This window comes from Falco rusticolus, chromosome 6 (assembly GCF_015220075.1).
Source record: "Falco rusticolus isolate bFalRus1 chromosome 6, bFalRus1.pri, whole genome shotgun sequence".
Taxonomy (NCBI): domain Eukaryota; kingdom Metazoa; phylum Chordata; class Aves; order Falconiformes; family Falconidae; genus Falco; species Falco rusticolus.
The window spans coordinates 50,953,423-50,976,992 of NC_051192.1; positions in this window are offsets into that span (position 1 = coordinate 50,953,423).

A 23,570-nucleotide genomic window follows, 5' to 3' on the forward strand; every position below is an offset into this window, starting at 1 on the left:
AAACCAGGCCACATAATTCTGAAAAGACTTGAAGGAGCAACGGGTTTACTCCTAAGTGGAGCAATGGGTTTATTCCTAAGTGAAGCAAATTTTAGGCTAGACATCAAAAAAACACAACTTTTGGCCTGGAAATACATATTACACTGGAGACGCTAAGAAAAGTAAGAAGGCACAAGGGCATAATATCTATCAGGAATAGTTTAGGCTTAGTTAACCCTGCAGTGGGTCAGGGGAATGAATTAGTAGACATCATGACATCCCTTGCTTCCTTGCATCTAGTACAGGTTATGACAGAAAGTGGATTATACAAGAAACAGAGAACTGTTGCCAACCATCACGTGATCCCTCTTGGGTAAGGAGTCAGAAAAACTTTCAAAGGCAGAGTTGACTGCAGCCAGCACATGTGAGAGTTGCATAAGTTTAAATGCTTGTCTTTCTTCAAGTGTGTGTTGAGATGAGAAAGTGTCCCAAAATGTGCTTCTCAAGTGTAAAAATGTATGATTTAGATGACATTTGTTTTCTAATAAAGAAATTTGTTGATGTTGAACATCTCCAAAAGCTCTTTTCCTATTTGTGATCAAATACAGAACATGCACATTGCTTTTATGAATACAATCTCAACTTGTTATTTTTTATGGTAGGGCATAAGCTGCAGCATTAATGCAGAGAGGTTTCCTAAAGCTCTCAGATAACTGTGGTTTAATCCACTTTGTGTCATAACCTGTACTTGATGCAAGGAAAACAATGGACTAGATGAGGTGGATGCTCACCAACAGAGCAACTAGATTTATAGCTATAATTAGCCATAGAGATGTCAAAGGGAATAATAAACCATTGCAGGCTTAGCACTAGGAACAAAAAATAAGTCAAATTAGTAGGAAGAGGGTTCTCAAGAGGTGTCTGCACAGAGACAGTGGGCTTGGGTGGCCTCAAAAATGCAGGGACAGAGGAGGCAAGCTGGCTGGAGTGGTCCAGGTAGTTTATCACAAACAAGCTGTCAGATTTAGAGGGAGATGCTTTGTTTTGCGTTTCTAACCGGAAACTACTAATGATTCCAGACCTTTTGTCCATGAGAAAAAGCTTTATTTTGGGAAGAATGTCATATGTCACTGCAAACCTTTTTCATCTGTGTTATTGGTGGCACAGTAAGGGCAGTATTCTGGGACACCTGAGATGTACTGAAATAGCCCACAAGAGCTGAGGAACAACAGTGAAAAATACTTGTAAATCAAAGGTATTGAACTATATACAAAAATTGTAAGTCTGCAATGACATGAGAAAAAGGATCAAAGAAAAAAGACAAAAGTAAAGAATGAGTGAACTATCTACATACAATGTTGTTTTTATTCAGTGGCTCAGCAACACCTATTATAACACTATATGTGAAAAGCATTGGGATATCTGGGAATTTAAATAGATTTTTCCATCACAGTCAAATTATGGGCAGAGTTTCCTTAGATTTAAAAAGGAAACAGGTCATAGCTGCATAAAGCAGACAGGCAAATGGACAATTTATCAAAATGTTATGCACTCAACTAGATAAAATATATTAATTTGTAACTGGGCTATTAAGAACTGTCAAGCCTCAAGCCAGGTTGGCAGTTCTCAAGCTTGAGAATTCAATTTGTAGTCTACAACATTAAATTAAAAAGCCCCCCTTTGTGTAAGTCTTCACTAATGTTCGTAGATAGAACAGGGACGCTTGCCATCAATGAGCCTGCATCTCAGTTATTGCTCTTCCTGGCTTACAACAAGGTGGAGAAGGAAGCAGAAACATGATGGTTCTCTTCTGCTTGAGGTTTTTGATATTCTGAGACACTGCAGAGGGCTGTCTAAAGCCCCAGTCAGACTCAAGGTCTGCCACACTCACAGCACAGTCCCTGGGCACTGCTCTGTTCCTCTGTGAAGGCAAGACCTGAGAGGGTGACATGGGCATTTCTTTGCTGTCAGGGATCTCCCATGGTCAGGATGGTAGAAAGAGGGAGCCAAAACTTTCCTTCTGCTTGTTGCCAAGAAGTAAATAGCACAGGTCCCCCAAATCCAGGGACAGGAGACAGTTCCACATATATCATGTACACTGGGTAAGGGGGAACGTAAAGGGGGAAAGAGGGAGCCTTTCTCATGTGTACCTTTGTGATGGGTCCTCCCACAAACCGGTGAGTTGTCATTAGTAAAGGCTTGGCTAGTCAATGGACTCATCAGCTCCCGTTGCATGGCTGGCAACTGATTTATCCATAGGTATACGGAGTAGGTAGAGTTGCAATATCATCACTCTTGCATTTGTGAGACCTAGAATTAAGTTGTAAACATGTTTGGGGTCCTTTCTTGGTGTTAACAATATGATTTACATGTGTAATTTTAAAAAAAACATTTTTTTTTAAATTTTTGTATCAAAAGACAACAAACAGCATGATAATGAACACTTCTCTACACTGTGTAAAACATGTCACGGCAGCTCTAGTTTGCACTAGCTTTCACGGGGATTCTAGGAGCATTCAATACTTCATGGAAAGGGAAAAGTCTTTGGTGTGTGCAGTAATGACTCTTACCTTGGGGATAATGGATTTATCCCCATCAGTATTTTATAAAACTCTCTAAAATCTTGTTTTACCATTCCACCCTAAAAGTGCTGTGTAGTAGCAGCATAAGTTATTTACCGTTACTTATTACTTCATGTAAGAAGATTCCATAAATCTTCTTTCAAACACAAGAGTTGTCTTGTGTTTGTCCATGCTCTCGGTTGAAAAAGGTATAACAATCTTTTCAAGGCAATTTTTGGGCTTTTCAATGTATAACAATTGAATATTTGTAACTTTTTTATTATTGTCTAAGTGGTGAACACCTTTTACATTGTTCTTGTTTTATACAATAGTCTTCCCTTAAATTTTCATTGTGTTTATGCACAAACAGTTGTGCACATATGTGTACATACATGGAAGGACATCCGCTACAAAAATTCTATGCTGAGATCTCCACCAGCTAAAAAGCATTTTTGAGCTGCCACTGAGTATGTGTGTTGGAGGAATGTGCTCATCGCAGATGTCAAGATGACTGTCTTGGAGACTGCCTTTTCCTCTTACTTACCTAAGGGACAGTAAAAGCAGTGGAGAGCAACAGATCCATATGTAGGTTTCTCTGCAGCCCTGAATCATAGAATCACACGCTTCTCTGGCCAACCTGTTCTGGTGTCTCACTACTGTCACAGTAAAGGATTTTTTCCTAATATATATTCTAAATCTATCCTCTTTCAGCTTAAAACCATTACCCCTTGTCCTATCACCACATACCCCCATAAAAAAGTCCCTCTCCAGCTTTCCTGTAGGCCCCCTTTAGGTATTGGAAGGCTGCTATAAGGTCTTCCTGAAACCTTCTCTTCTCCAGGCAGAACAACCCCAGCTCTCTCAGCCTGTCTTCATAGGAAGGGTGCTCCAGCCCTCTGATCATCTTGGTGGCACTCCTCTGGACTTGCCCCAACAGGGGTCCCAGTATAGACCTCTAGAATGTGTCTCATGATAGGTCTCCACTTGGATATTGAGCTGTCAATCACAGCTCTTTGAATTCCTTATCCACTGAAGCTTATCCTTATTCACCAAGTGGTCCACCCATCAAATCCATCCCTCTCCAGTTTAGAGACGAGGATGTTGTGTGGGACAGTGTCAAAAGCTTTGCACAAATCCAGATAGATGACATCTGTTGCCCTACCCTAATCCACCAATTCTGTAAGCCTGTTATAGAAGGCCACCAAATTTGTCATGCATTACTTGCCCTTAGTGAAGCCATGTTGGCTGTCACCAATCACCTCCTTATTGTCCCTGTGCCTTAGCATAGTTTCCAGGAGGATCTGTTCCATGATCTTGCCAGACACGGAGGTGAGACTGACCAGACTGCGGTTTCACAGGGCTTCCTTATTTCCTTACTTTTAAAGGCAGGGGTTATGTTTCCTCTTTTCCGGTCAGTGGGAGCTTCATTGGACTCAGATATGATGGACAGTGCCTTAGCCACTTGATCTGCCAGTTCCCTCAGGACCCACAGTGCATCTCATCAGGTCCCATGGACTTGTGCACATTCAGCTTCCTTAGATGGTCTCAAACCTGATCTTCTCCTATAGTGGGAGGTTTCTCATTCTCCCAGTCCCTGCTTTTGCCTTCTTCAACTATGGTGGTGTGGCTGGAACACTTGCCGCTAAGACCGAGGCGAAAAAGTCATTGAGTACCTCTGCCTTCTCCATGTTCTGGTTAACTAAGTGTCCTGTTTCCTACTGGAGAGGGCCCACATTTTCCATACTCTTTTATAACTGAGGTACATATGGAAGCTTTTCTTGTTGCCCTTGGTGTCCCTGGGCAGATTTAATTCCACCAGGGCTTTAGCTTTCCTAACCTGGTCCCTGGCTGCTTGGACAATTTCTCTGTGTTCTTCCCAGGCTACCTGTCCTTGCTTCCACCCTCTGTAGGCTTCCTTCTTGTATTTGAATTTATCCAGGAGCTTCTTGTTCAGCCAAGCAGCCTTCTGGTCTTTTTGCCTGATATCCTCTTTGTTGAGACATTTGGAGGAGGTGATCTTTGAATACTAGCCAGCTCTCTTGGATGCCTCCTCCATCCAGGGATCTATGCCATGATACTCCACTAAGCAGATCCCTGAAGAGGCAAAACTCTACTCTCCTGAAGTGCAGGGTAGACATCTTGCTGTGAGCCCTCCTTGTTGCCCTGAGGATCTTGAACTCCACCAATTCATGGTCACTGCACCCAAGGCTACCCTTGAGCTTCACATTCCCCACCTGCCCCTCCTTGTTGGTGAGAACAGGATCCCACATAGCACATCTCATTGGCTCCTCTGTCGCTTGGAGAAGGAAGTTATCATCAGTGCACTCCAAGAACCTCCTGGTTGCCTATGCCCTGGTGTGTCATTCCTCTGACAGATATCTGGTGGTTGAAGTCCCCTGTGAGGACCAGGGCTTGTGAATTTGAGGCTGCCTATAAAGGGCCTCATCCACTTGGTTTTCCTGGTCAGGCGGCCTGGAGCATATCCCCACTACAATGTCACCTGTCCCTGCCCCTGCCCTCTCTTTAATCCTGGCCTATAAGCTCTCTGCTGACTCCTCATCCATCCTCAGATGGAGCTCCATGCACTCCAGCTGGAATGATTATTACTGCTTCGGACAGGGAATCTTCATTTCCATGGCTCTTTTGATCTAGTATCTTAGCTGAATTGACCCACTATCTGGCACAGTGGTTATCCACTGTACTCCCAAATTTTCTCCATGAGGACTGTATGAACACTCTTGGAAAAACATAGAGTTGTTTTTCATGGGATCCAGCATCCAAGGATGAAAGCAAGAGGCCACAAGGAGCCACAGCCATTATCTGGCGGTTTACAGGGATGGGGACAGTGTGAGTCCTTGGATACACAGCATTCAGGTGCTGCTACGAGGTCATCCACAGTGGTGCTGTTGCAGCTGGTGGGAGAGCATGCTGCAGTCTCTTAGCTGCTGTGCAGTCACTTATACTTCCTGGTAGCTCTGGAGCTATGAGGCTTCTTGGGCTGGAGTGAAAAGTCTGCTTCTCCTATAGATAGCTTGCACAGAGCTTGATGACAACACTGTATCAGCAGCACACTGATTTAGTACTTACTGTGTAATTTTACCCTTGCAGATCCAGCATCTGGTTCCTTAACTTTTTCAGGTAAACCTTCCATGAATTTCAGTTAGACATTATTCTGAGTGATGCTGATGAGATACCTCATCTTTTTTGGAAACATTACATCTATTACATCTGGTGTCATGAGCCCTCCAGAGAAATAAACTTTAAGAGCTAAGTTCCCTGCTAGGGGATACTGGTGCTACTCCATTGGTTTCAGTAAAGCTTTTCCAGTTAGAACCAGCAGACTTGGTGCATGTTGGAGGAAGTGGTGAGGAAGAGGACAAGTATTATTCTATATAATTTCCTACATGTATATCTAAGTGCTAGGCCCTTCACACAGACAAGACAGCTCAGTGTGACAATATCTTCCTATAAAATTTTAATTTAATATATAAATTATCACCACCACTTTTTTCTACCAGGCTGTTACATATCTGATGTGATATACAGATGTATAAATGTATGTATATAGTTAATTAAAAAGGACAGTAGCCATTAAAAAGTGTATTATCTGGTTATGGTCAAAGTTAACTTCAATTACATCCAGAGTAAAATCATATTTAATATCATGCTAGTTAAAATATGTAATGCAGTTTCCCAAAATAAACAGAGCCTGCATCTAAAGGAAAATCTGAATTAAGGCTTTCTCTTAATCTTTAGAAATCATTTTCTCTTTTATACACAAAATTCAATATTCGTATGAAAAGAAAAATTACATAGCGACCACAACTGAGACTGTATCAATTCTGTATTCTAATTTTCTGTGCAATGCATGCGTATAGCTACATGATTATTCTTAATCATTCCTGAAGAATTGCAGTCTCAACAATTCTTACAGAACATTTCAAAGCTAAGTATGTGAAAATACAAAAAATATTTACCCAAAGAAATGGCTGTACCAAATATTCTCACAATGGGTAATAAAGCATAAAATGGGTGGTGAAATCACAAGACTAATTTTGGAATTCCTTTCATAAAGATTAAAAACTTCATCAAGATTTGTTCTTATAAATGTAACAAAAACTTTATTTTTGACAAGTTGAATGACATTTTAAATATCATTCTTCACCTGCCTATGATAAACTCTCTATGTCCGAGACTCAGGATGACTATTACTGTGAATTTAAGGAGCCAAATCACGGCAGGGAAAAAAAAAAAAAAAGCATCTTTGGAAATCCCATCCCTAAATAATCTTCTCTCTGTTTAACTTTGTGGAGCATCTGGCAATGACAGTAAATAAGTACTAAATACCTATTGCTGAATCACATTATTTTGGGATGAAGTTACAAACCTCACACAGGCAATATGGGTGACGTACCTTTAGCAGGTACTGCTCAATGTCTGGCTGTCCTTTTGAGGGGTTATCTGAGGGATGGGAAGGACTGAGAAGCAAAGCTTGTGCAGAAGGCAGAAGTTCTGAGGATACCGTGCAGGGAACAATTCCTGCTGACTAAAGGCTGTGTAGTGGTGTTAGCAAAGTGCAAGGAGATGCCAGGCAGAGCTGGCAGAGTCATCACAGGGTAAGATCAAGCAGGCTTGAAACTGAAGGGCCAGGAGCAGGAGGAAGAGGGAAGAAAGGACAGGCTCTAACAGCTCAAGACACTTAGAGCCATACGCGGGTGTAGGGCAGCCTCTTCACAAATCAGTCCATCAGCAATAGTCTATGGGCCAGTAGCCAGATAAGTCCTTGTCTCCTCCCTGGAGTGAGAAATAGATATCAGACCTGAGTGACTGTGATGGACGACTGGAAAACTACTTGAGGTGATGCACTACGCATCTGAAAACCTACTGCCCAGGACTACTATATCCAGATATTGGGGCCCTACTATCTGCAAAGCGGGAATCTGCAGTTTGAAGAATTGAGTCATCCCCCAAGTGTGAGCTGGAGAGTGATCTATCACATCAAACTGCAGCAATGAAACTGTTTTGAAAACTGTACACTCCTAAGCTAGGAATCAAATGGAAGCCAGTGTAGAGAAAAAAACCACAACCACCAAACAATCAAAACACACACACACACAAAACCACACCTACTTTCAAACAATTTTGTTTTTTAATCCATGTGAGAGAATCTATACACTGTTTTGCCCATATTGAAGTGGATCACCACTAGTGGGTGGTAGAAAATGCAGCAAATTTTGTTATAAGCTTGTGTGTAAAACTCTGTTTTCAAGCACATTTTCTGCCATGCAGGCTCAGGAGTTATGACTGCTTCAGAAATTAAGGTGCAGAGAATGATGAAACATTTGAATGTGTGTACAATCTATTGACAAAGGTGAAAAGTAGCCCATTTTAATATTTTTTGCTGAAGACTGGAAATGGAAAGTAATATTTTAAAGAAAGGACTGAATTAAATGAAAATGAACATGGAGTGGAGTAATGCATAGTTGTACAAAACCCCAGGCTTTAACCATGCCCCTTATGGCTCATTTCCTCAATAGCAGGGATAAGTGCATTATTCCACAGTAATTCATTATGGTTTCTACCTCCCTCTGTTCTTCTGCATTTTGAGTGTCATTAATTATGTTCCCTTACTCTGTTAGACACTGAAATACATTGGGGGTGGGGGTGCAGGCAGAACGTTGTTAATTGTCTGCCTGATATTCTTGCTGTCCTGTGGGGAACTGAAAGCAAGTTGCTAGAAGGGAGCCCATCATGGAAATACAGGGACTGTGGGGTATTGCAGATCTCATATGTGTTGTGAGCCCATCAGAAGAGAGAGGGCAAGAGAGAATCTCCTCCCTGGGACAAGTGCCTTTCAGAAGCTGGCTAAAGAGTTTAGAAACTCGTGATCTTTCCCCTGAAAATGCTGCTAATGGACATGGCTGTGCTTGTAGCACTCTGAAGCTGTTGCTTGCAGATTGAACTTGAACTACTATCCCCGGGGCAAAGTTCAGATGAAATGTTTTCACTGGCTATCCTTGTGTATTACCAAGCCTTTGCATTTCCTCGGTTGTCAGAAAGGCAATATTTCACATGATCTTGTTGAGACCTTGAAGTGGCAGAGGCATACGAGCCTCAGCTAGGAAAACACCTAGATATGAAGACCATATGGGCATCAGTCTAGTTTGTGATTTTAAAAAAGTTTTCTTTGAACAGCCCAGAGAGAAATGTGATTTTGCCCCTCCTTTAATAAAGCCAAGGGAATAGGGTGCAAGGTCATTTTTTTCCTTAGCAAAGGGGAAAAAAAAAGATAGAAAATGTATGAATCTCTGAAAAATCACACAGGTGATAGCAACGTTGCTATTGTGCTGGCTCCCAGACCAAGTGAGATTCAGTGTTGAATTTAGCAAGATGAGCAAGATGAATTTTCTGGAGAGTGGAAGAGAAATAATAGGCCAGGACATCTATATCTTGCTTTGGACATAACAAAAGAATGTCAGCAAATTTTGCTTACATAGGGAATGTTTTGGGTGTAGGATTATACCTTTTGAGACATGTCTTTAGAAGATGACGGTTACGTCTCTTAGTCTGATGGATAAAATAGGTTGACTCTATAGGGAGCACTTGGTTGTGTGTATTGCTGATGTTGGCATTTTGAAGACATCCTGAAGCCTTCAGGGTGCACTGAAGTGCACAGCCCTCTGAAGCACATCTCACTCTGAAAGACTGGATCAGACACAAGCCTCACAGGGGGAAGGCTCGATGGAGATTTTGGCTGATGAAGAGCTGTCCCTACTATCAGAACCCATGGATAGCCCATAGGTAGCTTAGAGAGGACTATAAACTGAGCCAGGCTGCTACATGCCATCTGTGGGAGATGGTTATGATCCCTGAAAACAGTCCTGAAAAGGTGAGAACTAAGCTGAGGTGCCAGAGGTGGTTTGGAATGAGATTAGTTATTTATACCAGCATCAAAACAACACAGAACTAAATTTGAGGGTTGGGGAGAAAACATAATGGAGTTAGTAAATAAATTGATAAAAGTGGAGGAGGAAAATACTGTGAAAGGAAACATCTTATCTCCTTATACAGAGCAAAACCAGTTTTATTAAGAATATGAATGTCAGCCATTATTTATTTATGCATATAATTTGCTAAAGGGTAAATCCAGACAAGACAAGGACTTTGTGTTACCATTAGTGGTACATTAATTGAAAGATTTTGTTTTGCTTCTGGTTGACGTCTGGATCATGTGACAGAGAGCTGTATGCTTGTGCCAGGATGTTTGATGTGTTATTGAATTAGCTCAGCATTACAAGACAGCAGCATTCCAGCTTTCTTAAATCTTTCCAACTCCTTCAGTACTTCCTGCTACATTTGTCTGAATCTGCTCTTGCTCAAGGTATTGACACAGAAAAGCAACTTTTGCCAAGGTTATTTCCTTACACCTAATAAATTCTAAAACCTCTAAATGTCTTGGTCTTTAGGTGAGTTTTCTTCTGGTTTAAAGAGAAAAAAAGCATTTCAAGAGAAAGATCTTTCCTCCTTGTTTTGTGTGGTATTTATTTCCTTCCCAGATTAAATCTTTTCACTAACAGCTCTGTTGCACATAGGCACCATCAAAACTGTTGAAGACAGTGAATTGTAAAGGACTCAGTACCTCCCGCTATATTTAGCATCTGCACGCCTAAGTAAAGAGGTCTGGGAATTTCTTAAGTGAAGAAATTTTATTTGAAAGTATCCATTCACAGGGAAAGTACACCCAGCTACCAGAAACCCAGCTCTGCCTGCCCCAGAATCATTACTGCCATAGCTGACTGCTTTGGAAAGGAGTTATTTCCCATTTCAAGTCTCATTGTGCCCAGTTCAGTTGCAGCTTAGCTGATTGTATGATGAGCTGAATTAAGATATGGCAGGTCTCCAGTTTTGAGATCTTTGGCTGGCAAAAAAAAAAAAAAAAAAAAATTTCATCCATGTCTAGATTACAGTCCAAATGAATGGGCCTTGAAACCTACCACTGTTCAGCAAAGGTTCTTAAAAGTTCTGCAGCTTTCATCCACAGTCAACATCACACGTTGGCATCCATGGTCTCTTTAATACTGATTTTCCCCCTGCTTTCTAAAGGGAATGCTGGAAAATGCTTCCCTTCCTTCCACTTGCAATGTTGCAAGGTAAGACTCTACTCATCAATCAGATGAGCTGCTGGTGTAAGTGTTGCTCTAATCAACTTTAATAAAGCTGTACTGATCCTGCTGGGGTTCTGACTTCCACGTGCATTTGGATACTAGAGTTTTCTGCTGGAAACAGTTATTTCTGGCAGTGGAACGTACAACTTTAACAGCTATCAGACTGTCCTTGACCCAGAGCTTGCTTTTTGGAACTGATGGACTTTCAGGTCTTTCATCAGTATTCAAAGTACTGGATTTTGCTGATGAGAAAACTATGATAAAAGAAGGAAGCAGGTATAGGGAGGGTGCACACATAAAGACATGTTCCTGTGAGCAAGGCCTGAGTCATGCGCACACCTTGACTGATATTCTGCCTCAAATTAAATCAATGATAAAGCTAACTTTGTTTTTAGCAGGATATGGTTTTCATCTCTGCCTGTTTCATACAGTCTATCTCAGCCTTCACTACACATTTTATTGCTGGTTTTATGTTGAGAGAATATGTGGCCAGCTCTGTATCTGTTTTTTTCAGCCTAGCCACACAGACTAAAAAAATCACTTTTGTAAAAATATGAAGGAATATGAGGAGGTAGCATATCACAGGAAAGAGATGATAAAATTTCATATTTAACATTACAGTTTAGTTAGCCAATGAGATTAACATTTCTACCATGTTCTTACCTATAAAAACCTCACACAACTCTGTTTAATACTGATCAAAAAATCATATTCTGCAACAAATATCAATGTGTGGACTGGAATCAATGAAAAGGATTAAGAGAGGATTGTGATTCTGAAAATCCTGTGCATAACAGTGAGATTGTTCCCTCGCAGTGAACATTGCTGGCTGGAGTATAAGAAGATTCAATCACAGGAAATTTCAGAACTTGTACACTAAAAGTAAAGGTTTCCAGAGAGCAATGACAACTTTCAAAGATTAGAACTAGTTTTGGGTCTTGATCCTTTACAGTTTAGTAAATTTTTGAGAGAGACTCTTAACCCTGAGCCCTAAGACATTTCTTATGACATTTTCATTGAAACCAATGAAGTGTTACAGAGCATGACCAGCACTGATGCTGCAAATCAAAGAACTGGGCTGCAGAAACTTAGGGAACAAGGAAGGACCCTACTTTTAAGGAAGATCCTTTCTTTGAGTGGGGTGTCTGGTTTTGTATTCCTGGTGAGAAGCAGAAACCACAGCAGAGCAAGCCATCAGGAGAGGAGTTGTCCCCTTCAGAGTCAGCTGTGTTTTTTTCTCAAAAGGTCTTATCCAGCAGCACAGTTCAACCAGCGAGTGATGGGTCCAGTTGGGGAAAGCCATAAGCAGGAGCATGCTAAAAGAAGGACAATCTGAATTATCATTCGTCTACTTTGGGTAGGAGGGAATGGAGCAGAGAGCAAAGGGACCTATCGTAGATTGTTTCTTTATGTTGTTCTCTTTCTCTTCTCTCTTTTTCTTCTTTCCTAAATAATGTGTTGTTTGAATAAGCCTGTTTGATTCACTGCTTGTAAGCAGAGAATATATTGCTCACTAACTGTTCTGACAGCTTGATTGGGTTTCTCTCTGGTTTTGCATGGTGTCTCAAGCTGATGTTAAAACTGGACATCTAGACACAGAACCTGGTCCTTGTTGCTGCCAGTTGTGCTTTGGCAAAAGGGTTACTGAATTAAGTAGTATACATTAAATGAAGTTGTCTCTGATGTGCCAGCCAGCTATACTGAATGTCCCATTAGAAATCCATCCAGTACCTTTAATTCCAAAGAATCTGTTACAAATACATCCTAATACACAGGAAAGCATTCACCTACTGTAATGAAGTCACCTCTGGGGTACAACGCAAGAGCTGTAACCATTTGAAGCTGCAGGAGGAGGTAATATATCAGCAGCACACAGCTGATTCCTCTAATTTTCTACACAATACCATGCCAAAATTTCTACAGCTAAGCAAATAATACCACACAACATTGTATGGCATCTCCTTCACGTGGGTGGTAACAAGCAGCATAGCATAAGGGTTATTATAAATATTATGAATCTATTTGAACAAGAAGTCTCTTGCATTAATGTTCTGAAGCATATCAAGTTAATATGACTATTAAATTTTTTCAAATACCTTTCCAGCATCCTGAAAAATACTCAAGAAATTAATTTTTCATACTATGAAACATTTGTCATATGCTGAGGTCTGCAGGCAGTTTACAAGAAATATCCCTGTAAATACTGACAGGTCTGAGTGAAGACATTGTGGAAGCAAAGTCTGCAATTACAGCCTTGCAAAATCCTGTGCTGGTTTCATACATGCTTTCTAGAGAGGTCCCAGTGGGCTCACAGGGGTTTGCATCTTCATCTGCAGGCTTCAAGCAGCCTCGGTAAAAATCCATTTAAATCAGTGCAGTTTTTCCCCTAACCTGCTATCATTAATACATACCCCAAAAAGCCCAGTTCTACACTTTACTGACAAGGACCTCTTATGTTTTATCCTAGAGGCCTTTTAATCCCCTCTCCTCAGCTCGTGTCACAGCTGCGATGTCGGTCTCATCCCCACATGGCGTTGTGGAGTGGGGAGGACTGCTAGGCTTCACCTGCAGCCCCAGAGCTACCTCATTTGCTTCTTTGTAGGAAAAGCAGGGATGGATCCTGCTGCAGAACTGAGTTATCACTCTTTAAAATCTCCCTCTGGGGTGGACATATTACTCCGGGGTATATCTCTGGTTCTTCGCTATCCTTGAGTCAGGTAAAATGGCCAGTGAATCTCAATTTTTCTATTAAAAAACTGTAACTTAATATGTCCCAAACACTAATGTTTATGTACAGTTAAAGCAAATGGACAGTCAGTGATAAAAACAGGTAGCAGTATAAACCAAATCACAGCACTGCCTTTCATGTACTTTGTGTATATAAGTGGCGGTTTGGGAAAGGAAGGAAAAATGGTATTATGGTAGAATTGGTTCAGAACATCTTTCTTGATTAACACTCACATGTAAGTAGCATTTAGGTAAAATAGCCGCTCACCCTCTAAAAGTAATGTGCTCTCATTTAATATATTTATCAGCAATACTGAAGTGCAGTGTGTTTGCTGGAAGCCATTAAAACAGCCCCAGATCTGAACTGAATGGCTGCTTTTGTCTCCTTTAGAAGCAGAAGGATTTTCCTTACCCAGGGAAAGAAAGAAGTCTTTTCAGAGAACAAGACTGTGCCAGGTTCTCTGCCAGGCATCGTGGGGTGTTTTGAATGACCTGAAGGGGCCACGTCACACTGGTAAGCCTAGTAGGCAGTGAGGGCCCAGGAGACAGGGCACCTCCACACAGCTCTGGGCGCTGGCATCCACACTGCCATGCTGGGCAAGCACACCATATACATCAGGTTGTCACCTCAGGGGACCCAGCATCCTCTTTTCTTCCCCACCCATTTGCTCACTTTCACCACCTGCTCTAAACATCTCTGACAGTTCCGGGTTAACACCCCTGCTCTAGTGAAGTTCCACTCTGCAGGTGAGACAAGCAGACCTGAACTCTCTCCCGAGTCCAACAACACTTTATTAACCAACCGGACAGTTCTTGTCTGAGAGACGTAAGGGCATCCCTCTCAGAGAGGGAGCAGGCTGCTTCCAGGGAGTTCTCTTCCACCATCTGCCCCCATGAAATCTAGAAAATGGGATATTGGGAAACAAATTCAGCACAGATGTATAATGTGAAGGTCTGTTGACTTCAGGGTGTATTTGTATTGCATTTAGCCTCAGAAGTTTAAACCACAGTCTTTTCTCCCCTCCTCATTACTTCTCTGATGTAGATGTCAGTAGACACACACTGCGCCACCTGATTCAGCTTTCAGCATGATCATCAGTAGAGTTGCATTATGTTTTGTCATTTGTTTTTTGGTTGGTTGCTTCTGCAAGGAAGTAGCTTACACGGTACACACGAGATAGGCAACCATTACATAAACTGTGTTATTTTACTAGATTGAAATTGCCAGCCAACTTGGGAAGATCACTGAGCTCTACCTGACCGGAAAATACTCTTGATGGCAGTTTGGGCTGTAGGTGGAAGAAGGTGAAGGGACTGAAACAACACAAAAAACTGATTAATATATAACTTCTGTAAAACGTGTTTGGAAAAGTATTACCAAATCCTTACTCCATGCTTAAAAGGGTCAGAGAACATCACCCATGGCCATGTCACGCTATCGTGGTCAATATACGTCTGGGTTTGATGTACAAAGTGCAACAGATCTTTGTTAACTAATGCTAGTTTGGAAGAAGAAGGAGGGAGACTGCAGTACCTTCCCTCTCTCAGGCCATCTATCCAAGGAGTAAGAAGCATCCAGCAGACAGCCCCTTCTTAGACAGTACTGATGGCATGCCTCCAGGACTGTGCTCATTTGTAGTCCACCACATCTGAGTCTGCACTCATTTACCTAGTGCAAAATGTTCCTTTTACCTCTCCTTGTCTCCGACAGAGATATATTTTTAAAACAAATAAAAGATCAAATAAGAAGTCCTTCCATACACCTGCCCTGAAAAGGACAAAAAGCCAAATAGCATATGGAAATGTTAAACATATTGTTTGATGCATTTCTGGAAGGAGCTCAGATGTGGCAGTACTAAGTATGGCAAAAGCACTTGAATAAATTGTACCATGAAGACTAAATCTAAGAAAACGTGAAGGGAAGGTGTATTTTTTTTTTTAAACATCCTGAACATGCTGGGGTTTCTTCGGTTAGCACCCACTGAATTAAAATATGTGGAATCTAACTGGGAAGTATAATAGCTTTCTATTATAGATTAAGCCCCCTTATCCATGCAATTAAAGAAAGCACTTTTTCCACTTCACCAATCCTTCAGAAAAAGCAAAGAGAGAACTCAATATTCTTGATAGATCTTGGATAAAATGAAGGCAGGAAAGAAAACCTTTCAGACTGGTTTTATGGGCTGGAAAGAAACAGGACTGCATATCTTGTCTTTTTTCAACTCTTAATGGCACAGTATGACCTCTGGCGAAATCTGCTGAAGGCGATGGAGTTGTACCAGGGATTGTTCTGGCTCATGCTCTAAAGCTGCCAGTAAATAAAAGGCCAGATCCATATTTCTTCACTGTTTTATGTTAAACACCTTCTTACATATGACAATAGGAAATGAAAAGAATCTTACGCATTTTCACATAGCTTTCAATGAGCAGAGAAACATTGGGGTTGGGCAGATGTACAACCTGGTCTCTCAGAACAGGAGTGGTGCAGGGCTGTGAGTGACCTCCCCCTGGACGAGCAAGTCTCCACGGCTGCTCCTTACCCAGGAGCAGATGGGACCCAGGAAGCACGTCCTTGTTTTGTGGTCTGCAGGCAGGGCACATGATCACATTAGCGCACCCTTTTCAGTGTCTGTGACAGTGTAGCTCATACTGAATACACACCAGGTGTACACACAGTCTCTTGTTCTAAAATAAGGACTTGCAGGAGCACAAGATTAATGGACACCATCCATTCACCTGGGACATATTGTGTCCCTATCTTTAAAACATTTTAAAAAATAAGATTTCGGACTGACTGGCAAGCAATGTGAAACATAATCTTTAGGAAAAGGATCAAGAAGTAACAAAAGGAGTTTAACTTCCAAAGTCTGTGTAATTGCAATCCTGTGGGCTTTTGGGGGGAAGGGTACCATTCCAGTTCCAGAAACATTGGGAGTGGCACGTTGCCTGAAACAACTGTAAGAGGCAGCAGAATGAGAGAGAACTTTCAGCACCCAAGATTTATGTGTCAAAAATGCCTCAGCCCTTGTACATGTTTTATGAGCGTTAAAATAGAAAGTACAGTCCCCATGTCTCAGGTGGTGAGAGAGCAATACTTCTGTAAGATTTAGCTCTTTGCAGGCAATTCTTGAAATTCCTTAAACCGCTGAAATTATGAGCGATTGCTCCAGAGGGGTGTGAAGTTTATATCTGGACTTCAGGCTGAGTTGCCGTTGTTGGCTCTAACTGCAGTGGAATATTTGGTGCCAGAGAGATCCTGGGAGGCCATGGGGAAAAAGGAGAGAAGAGAAAAAGGCAGTTGTATTTTGAAGCATAGTTGTTTAATAAACATGCTTTTCCAATAAATAAGCCTGGGAACCTCTTCTGCTGTACTGTGCCAGCGTGGGTAGGCCTGCGTTTACACAGGGAGACTTGGCAGCATGGATGCTTGACTCACCAAACATACAATATAAACTCTGCGATCTGCTGAATGTGCCAAGCTGAGAGGCAGATTTTGTCAGCTTTGCTCCTGATGAGTAAGACTGTGCTCTGTAGGCAACACCTGACTGCTTGAGAAGGAAACTACTACACAGCAGAGGAAGGTTGTCGGTATTGACCAAAATAAGCATGGGTAGTTTTTTTAACTGCTAATGTAGGCAGAGTTTCTTTAGAAGGAGGAGGTTTTTCAATGGTCTTTGAAGACTCTTTCATTTTCATTTGTTTCCCATGTCTATCTCATTTTAAGCAAGCACCTGCTTGCTGCTAATCTTTCGCAGCCATATTAAACACCCTGTATAACAACACTTGTCACAAGCTTGCTGCTCTGGCTATAACAGAGCACATGACCACGCAGAGATTCATTTTTAGAGCAGGATGGTACTCCAGGAGCTGTTCTTTCAGTTGCATGCGTGGGCTCAACCAGAGAATATGCAGGCTAAAGGAGGAGGGAGGATTCAATTAACCATCTCCAGAGAGCCTAATGTACTCCATTGCACCCATTTATGGCAAGTTTCTCTGCAGTTAAACAGGAAATCTTTTCGACAGTTTTATTCAAGCTCTTCAGTAGAATTTTATGGAGAATTAGATCTGTGGTTCAGCATTTTAAATAGTAATTTAAGTTCTAATTTTAAGAATATAATGTTGGTTTTAGTTCTATTAAGATCTATCGTATCTTTCCTCAGGACTCTGTATTCCTGGAAAATGTGAAGGTCTGTTAGCTGAAGGCATGGAGAATCCTACTTAAAAAAATGCTTTTGTTGCTGGTTCACTGACGGGGCCAAGGTGGAGGCGGCAGGAGTTCACCCAGCCTGAGTGACCTAATCACAACTGTGAGTGATCCTTGCTTAGAGTGTTAGGATGACTTTCTGGGCATACTTCAGAAAGGATGGAAAGTCAATTAATAAACAGCATTTCTTTTTCTTAAATGGGATACATAAAAAGAAATCAAGTTCATGCTTCATCTTCCTGGGTCCCAGGTGGAAGAAAGAAGACATCCACCTTGCCTATGTCATCTTTCTCATTCCCTGGGATCCCAAAGTCCAGTTAGGATCTTTTCTGCAGCAAATGGTGTTGACTGACTAGTGAGTGCTTTTTGCCTGATCTGTACATCAGGTTTCTTCACCTATGCTGTTTCAGACAGTAAGAGTTTCTCAAGTGTCTTTGCAAATGGAATGTAACACCCTTTTGTTTGTACAAGGTGATCAGCAAAGAAGATACCTCAATTAAATGATCATCCACTTATTCCTATATGTGGGAGCACACATATGTCTGGGCTTTTTCCTGACTGTGACTCTTGCTGTGGAAAAAAAGGAGGCTTTTCTTGCATGTAGAAATGTAAGTTATTCTTAGATTTAAGGGCCTAGTGGATTCTTTATATTCAAAGAGCAAACACCAGCACTATCATTATGAATCACTATTCCTGATGAGTCTAATTCTTTTTACTGCCATTACAGCAGATGCTCCCATATCTATCCTCAGTGGCCAAATCAATCTTCCCAAACTCCTCATAAATATTCCAGGAAGAATACTAGACATTATAACAGCATCTCCTGGCCTTGGCAGAAGATAGAGCTGCTCCTTCAAGTTGGCTTTTCAGACGACTTAGCTGCAAAGCCTGGCAGGGGACATCAGGTATGGATCCCTTGCTAAACAGTGCTGTTACACAGGCAGATATTCACAGTGACAGTGTATTTCCCTGTTAACAGCCTTCAGTACAATATTTTTTTCTCTCTTTGGCTATGTCTCTTCTTTCAGCTTCATTCATCTTCAGGTGTGTGAGCTATGTTGTGGTCAATTATAAACTTGGGGGGCTTTTAACATGGGGGATTTCTCAGAACACAAAGCAAGCCAACAAATAGACATACCGTGACAGATCCTGGAAAATCGAAAGCCTAGTGAAATGAAATATAAGGGCTGCTCAAAACAATAGATCTTTAAAAGAAGTCAGATTCATAATCTCCCAAACTAGGTGGATTATCTGCAAACAGTTTTCTCTTTACTTGTTAGTTTCTTTCTCTCTGTCATCTATCTCTTTCCTTCAGTTAACCATCACCAGTGTGTCTCCTACAATAGCCATTCCTGTTTTCCTGTCTCCTCTTGGAAATCCTGTTTCCTATGGTCTTGTTCTGTACATAACAAGTCACAGAGAACTAGAAAAAAAATAATTTCACATAAAACTTGTGGGTTCCTTGCCTTAGCTTCTACCCTTCCTATAACTCTGCTGGATGCCTATTTGATCTCATGTTTCCTCTGCCCTTGTATTGGCTCTTCTTTTCCATAGCCATGAGAAACAAGAGGTCTTGCAGGAACTAAGGCTTGAGACTGAGCTAGGAATGAACCTAGGGACAGAGGACAGGTACATAAAAATAGACAGTTCCAGACCCAGAAGGTTGTCAGCCTGTGTTGGTGAGGCTGGCAAAGGGTGGGGCAGGAAAAACCATGGAGTCATTTAGCTACAGCAAGGCAGCTGCCAAGCAGTTGAGCAAAGCCCTGTTCTTAAGTCAGTTTATTGCTTCCTAGGTGCTAGACAGAACTGCCTCTGAAATGCTTGGGGTTAAAATAGATAGATGAAATATTGCCATTCGTACCACTTTTTGTTTTGTACCTTTCATGTTCTGTTTTTAAATGTTTTTCAAGGCTGCCTGAAGACTTGGGTTGAGTTCTTTTTGAATGAATCTTTGAATAAGATTGAAACCTAGTTAAATAAATACGAGATTCTGAACCAGTTGAGTTATTCTCAAAATTTGCTCATGTTTAGCTATAATTCCATTTATAGAATACTTGTAAGGATCAGCACAGAACAATCCAAGAGAATTATATATGTTGTAAGATAGCAGTATGCTTTAGGTCCTATAGTTGCTGTTGGAAGATTTCCTTCCTTGATATCTTTTTGTTTTGCTGTGTTTTCTTTCAGTCAAAAGAGGGTCTCTGCTCGTGCCAATACTGTTTTCAGAAAGTGATCTTACCCAGCGTCCCCCTATGGCATGAAAGCAGAGCACACAGAGCAGGTGAGTTTTACAAGGACATGACAGTATGTGAGGCAAAAAGCATGAGATTGTTCTCTTTATATATCTTTAATAAGAAGAAACATAATTGAAAAGCAGAGCATGGACACAAAGATCAACTACTGCCCCTTGTTTAACTCAGCGTGTATCAAGGCCTATGCATTTGGAAAGTCCATCCAGTTTAGGATGTTGTATAGCTGGATGAATACAAGCACGTAATGTATATCCAGTGAGTCTCATAAGGGCCACTGTAAGTCCCAATGAACTCAATCAAATCTCCCTCTGCCACAGCCAAATGGATTTGAATCTTCACTGCCTAATCATATTGCCCTTGGGCAGACTGTTGATTCACAGGAGTTCAAAAAATGATGAATCAGCATTGGATGGTATCAGGACAAAAGTAATATTTTAATTTTATTAAGCCAGGGTGCTCGTCATTAACTGAATAACTTTCCTCATTGTGTCACCCCATAATGACACAATAGTTTGTTTGCAGAGAGCAGAAAACCCAATATGTTCAGGTTTGTGTTTTCTCGTACTGCTGCATAGGTGTCCCTTCCTCCCCATCCTACTGCCAAGCAAACAGCCTGATTAATTTTCCAGAGCTATTGTCTTTCTTGGAAAGTGAATCCTTTCTTCTTGTGATTCTCATGTTTCCAAGCATGTCTCTAGGATTGGATGGACAGTGTTAGGTGGGACACTAAATCTCTAGCCAAGTTGTACCTACAACCAAGAGAGAGACTAAAACTCATCTTTACCTGATACTATGTGTGAATACCACACTTCCCGTGCTTATACCAGTCTTTCAAAATACTTTAATTAAAATATTCTCACAATACCTTTTAAAAGCGTATACAGTTAAACCCACCCTCAGCTAGAAATTCTTTCCACTCATCACAAAAACCACTCATCATGGTTAGGAGGCAGGAGCTTCCAATGAGAATTTTCCATCTATTACTTTGGACATCTGAAAGAATTTTTTGCCATTGACAGTATGGAATCTTTACTGCTGCAGCACACTATGATTTTACAAATACTTTTAGTTTCCTGGTGACCTGAAAAGATTCACAACTCCAAGTCAAATGTGTAGACTTCTCATGGGGTATAATGAGTTGGTTGTCTAAGAATTAGATCCACAAAAGACAGCATACTGAGGGGGAACAGGACTTTTAAAAGGAAAAGCCAGAAACGAGGTAGAGGAGGTAATGGTACTGTCTTTCTCCTCATGAAAATGCTCGAAGCGCCGGCACATCCTGAGCTCAACGTATTTTCATTCTTGGGTGTTTCCTGACTCTGGCTGTGCACACAAGACCAAGAGAGGCAGGCCTCCCCATCTACCTGCACATATACATGTGCAACTCTATGAACTGCCAAAATTAAGGTAAACAAGTTCATATCTGTTATATCAAGGGCTAGACTAACTTTGTCGTAAAGACTGGAGAAACCTCCCATGGCACCTCTAGTCAGCTTAGCTGAGGCTTTAAGGATTTCACCCTGAGCCACACACAGCTGTGTGTTGGACTCCTAAGTCTTATCCAAACCTCTTTATGAATGCAGACCAAAGGCTTCCCCTGACCTACAACACAAACCTGCCTCCTCTCAAGAAGACCAGTCCATGGCATGCAGTGCCAGTCAAGCAACACAACTGAGATGTTTCAGATGGTGTTACCAGTCACAGGATAAAGCCACCTGAGCTCAAGCAGCATGGCAGAATGTCCATTTCAGGGAAGCCATCTGTCAATCATAAAGAGGCTGGGATTACAAATCAGTATTTCTCTATTAATTTCTCAAGCAGGAGAGCTGAATTAAAACTGCAGCTCCTGGAAATTAGTCTGTGGAAACTCTTTTCAGTGATCATCAGCATTATGAAATAGTGTAGGTACACTCCAAGTTATGGAATATAATGTAATTTAAACAAGTTAATATTCCATGGTCTAGTTGTACTTCATCTTTCTGAAGAAGCTCAAACCAAGCAAATGTGCTTCATCAAGTACGTAACCAATTCCACTATATATATGCAAGTAGGACCCCTTTCTCATTACTGTGGCCACAGCCTAATATCCTAAAGCTTAGAGGTTAATTGCAGCTGTCTATGAAAGCAGTTGACCACACCTTCTTCAGAAATTTATGGTATATTTCCTTGGCAGGATATTAATAACAGACTCAGTGAAACACATAGAAATTACCAACACCTCACAAATAGTTTCCATAGGAAATCCACATTAATGTAGTTGATATATATATTTATATTTACAGATGAGATGTCATACACCACTCAATATTTCTTGTTAAATGTCCTCCTTATTTCTTTCTGATTTTCCTAGCCTTTACCAAAATCTGCAACTCATAAAAAGGAGCAAAAAGCCAGCCTGAAAACAGCATAAACCAACAACATGCTACTCAAAACATTCTCACCATCTGAAGCCTCTTTAACTGGAGAACATTTTGAGTCTTTACTGTCTCAGTCTGTTGCTGATCACAATCCTCTGTCCTGGTATTCATTTCCCAAGAGTGACGCTCCTGCTCTGTAAATCAGAGGTTTTGGACCATAAGTGGGCATACTGCCAAACCTTGAAGGGTGACAGCTCTCTTTCTTTGCAGAAGCACAGCTCCTTGCGCTCCTCAGTAAAGTTACAGAGGTCAGTGGAATAAACCCTAGGCCCCCAGTGGCTCCCTGGGACCAGGGTAAGGCCCACAGCCTGCAAAAGAACTTTTCCATTCCAGCATACTGATGAGGAAGATAAGTTATGTATTCCTGAAATGTCCTATCTAACCAGAAAATTAAATAAAAAAAACCCCTCATAGTAACAATAACATCTACATTGTTAAATCAAGAGCTTGTGTGTGGTTTCAAAATTTTTTCATTCAGTTGTTCATGGCAAAAAGAACTCCTCTTAATAATGTTTAGAGAACAGATAAAGGCAAGCAGAAGGCTGTAAGTAATGGATGTCTAGGAAAGCTGTCTTAAAAACAAGTACACCTGTGAGGAACAATTGGCAGACTGTTGGGACTTTTATGGATAATTACATTACACAGGCTCTCATAATGTCAGATGTAATATAATAAATAGGCTGCTCACTTTGGTGTTCCCTATAGTCAACTAGAGCTAGCTGGAAGACAACTCTTCATTTTTCTGGTTTGCGTGAAAATTATGCCTTTTTGTCAGGAGCTCTTTACTTTGCAGAACACACACAGCCCAGCAGTTGCTCCTCACAGTTGTAATTAGATTATATCAAACTGGCAGTGTTAAAACACTGGTGCCTGTGTTGTCTCACTCAGCTCTAACTCCTGAGCTCCTCCAAAGTGCTGAGCTCACCACAGTGATGCCTGCTGAGGATGACAGCGGTGATGAGAGGTAGATGGGGATGGACCCCACCCTTGGAGGTGTTAAATACACTAGTCACAGCCTCTCACTCTGAGGCTGTTCTTTGTAGTTGAAGGTACTCTGCACCTTGTAGAGGATACTCAGGATCTGGTAAGATTGGCAATCAAACTGCTTATTTTCCTATGGAATAAATGACATTTTTTTGGGATTATATTTTTCTTTTAAAGCAGTAGAGGGATAACAGTCTCAAAAAAAAATATTGGGAAGTACATATGGAGCCTATTTGCATTTTGCCCTGCCCTGTGCACAGAGAGCTCATCAGGTCTTTGAG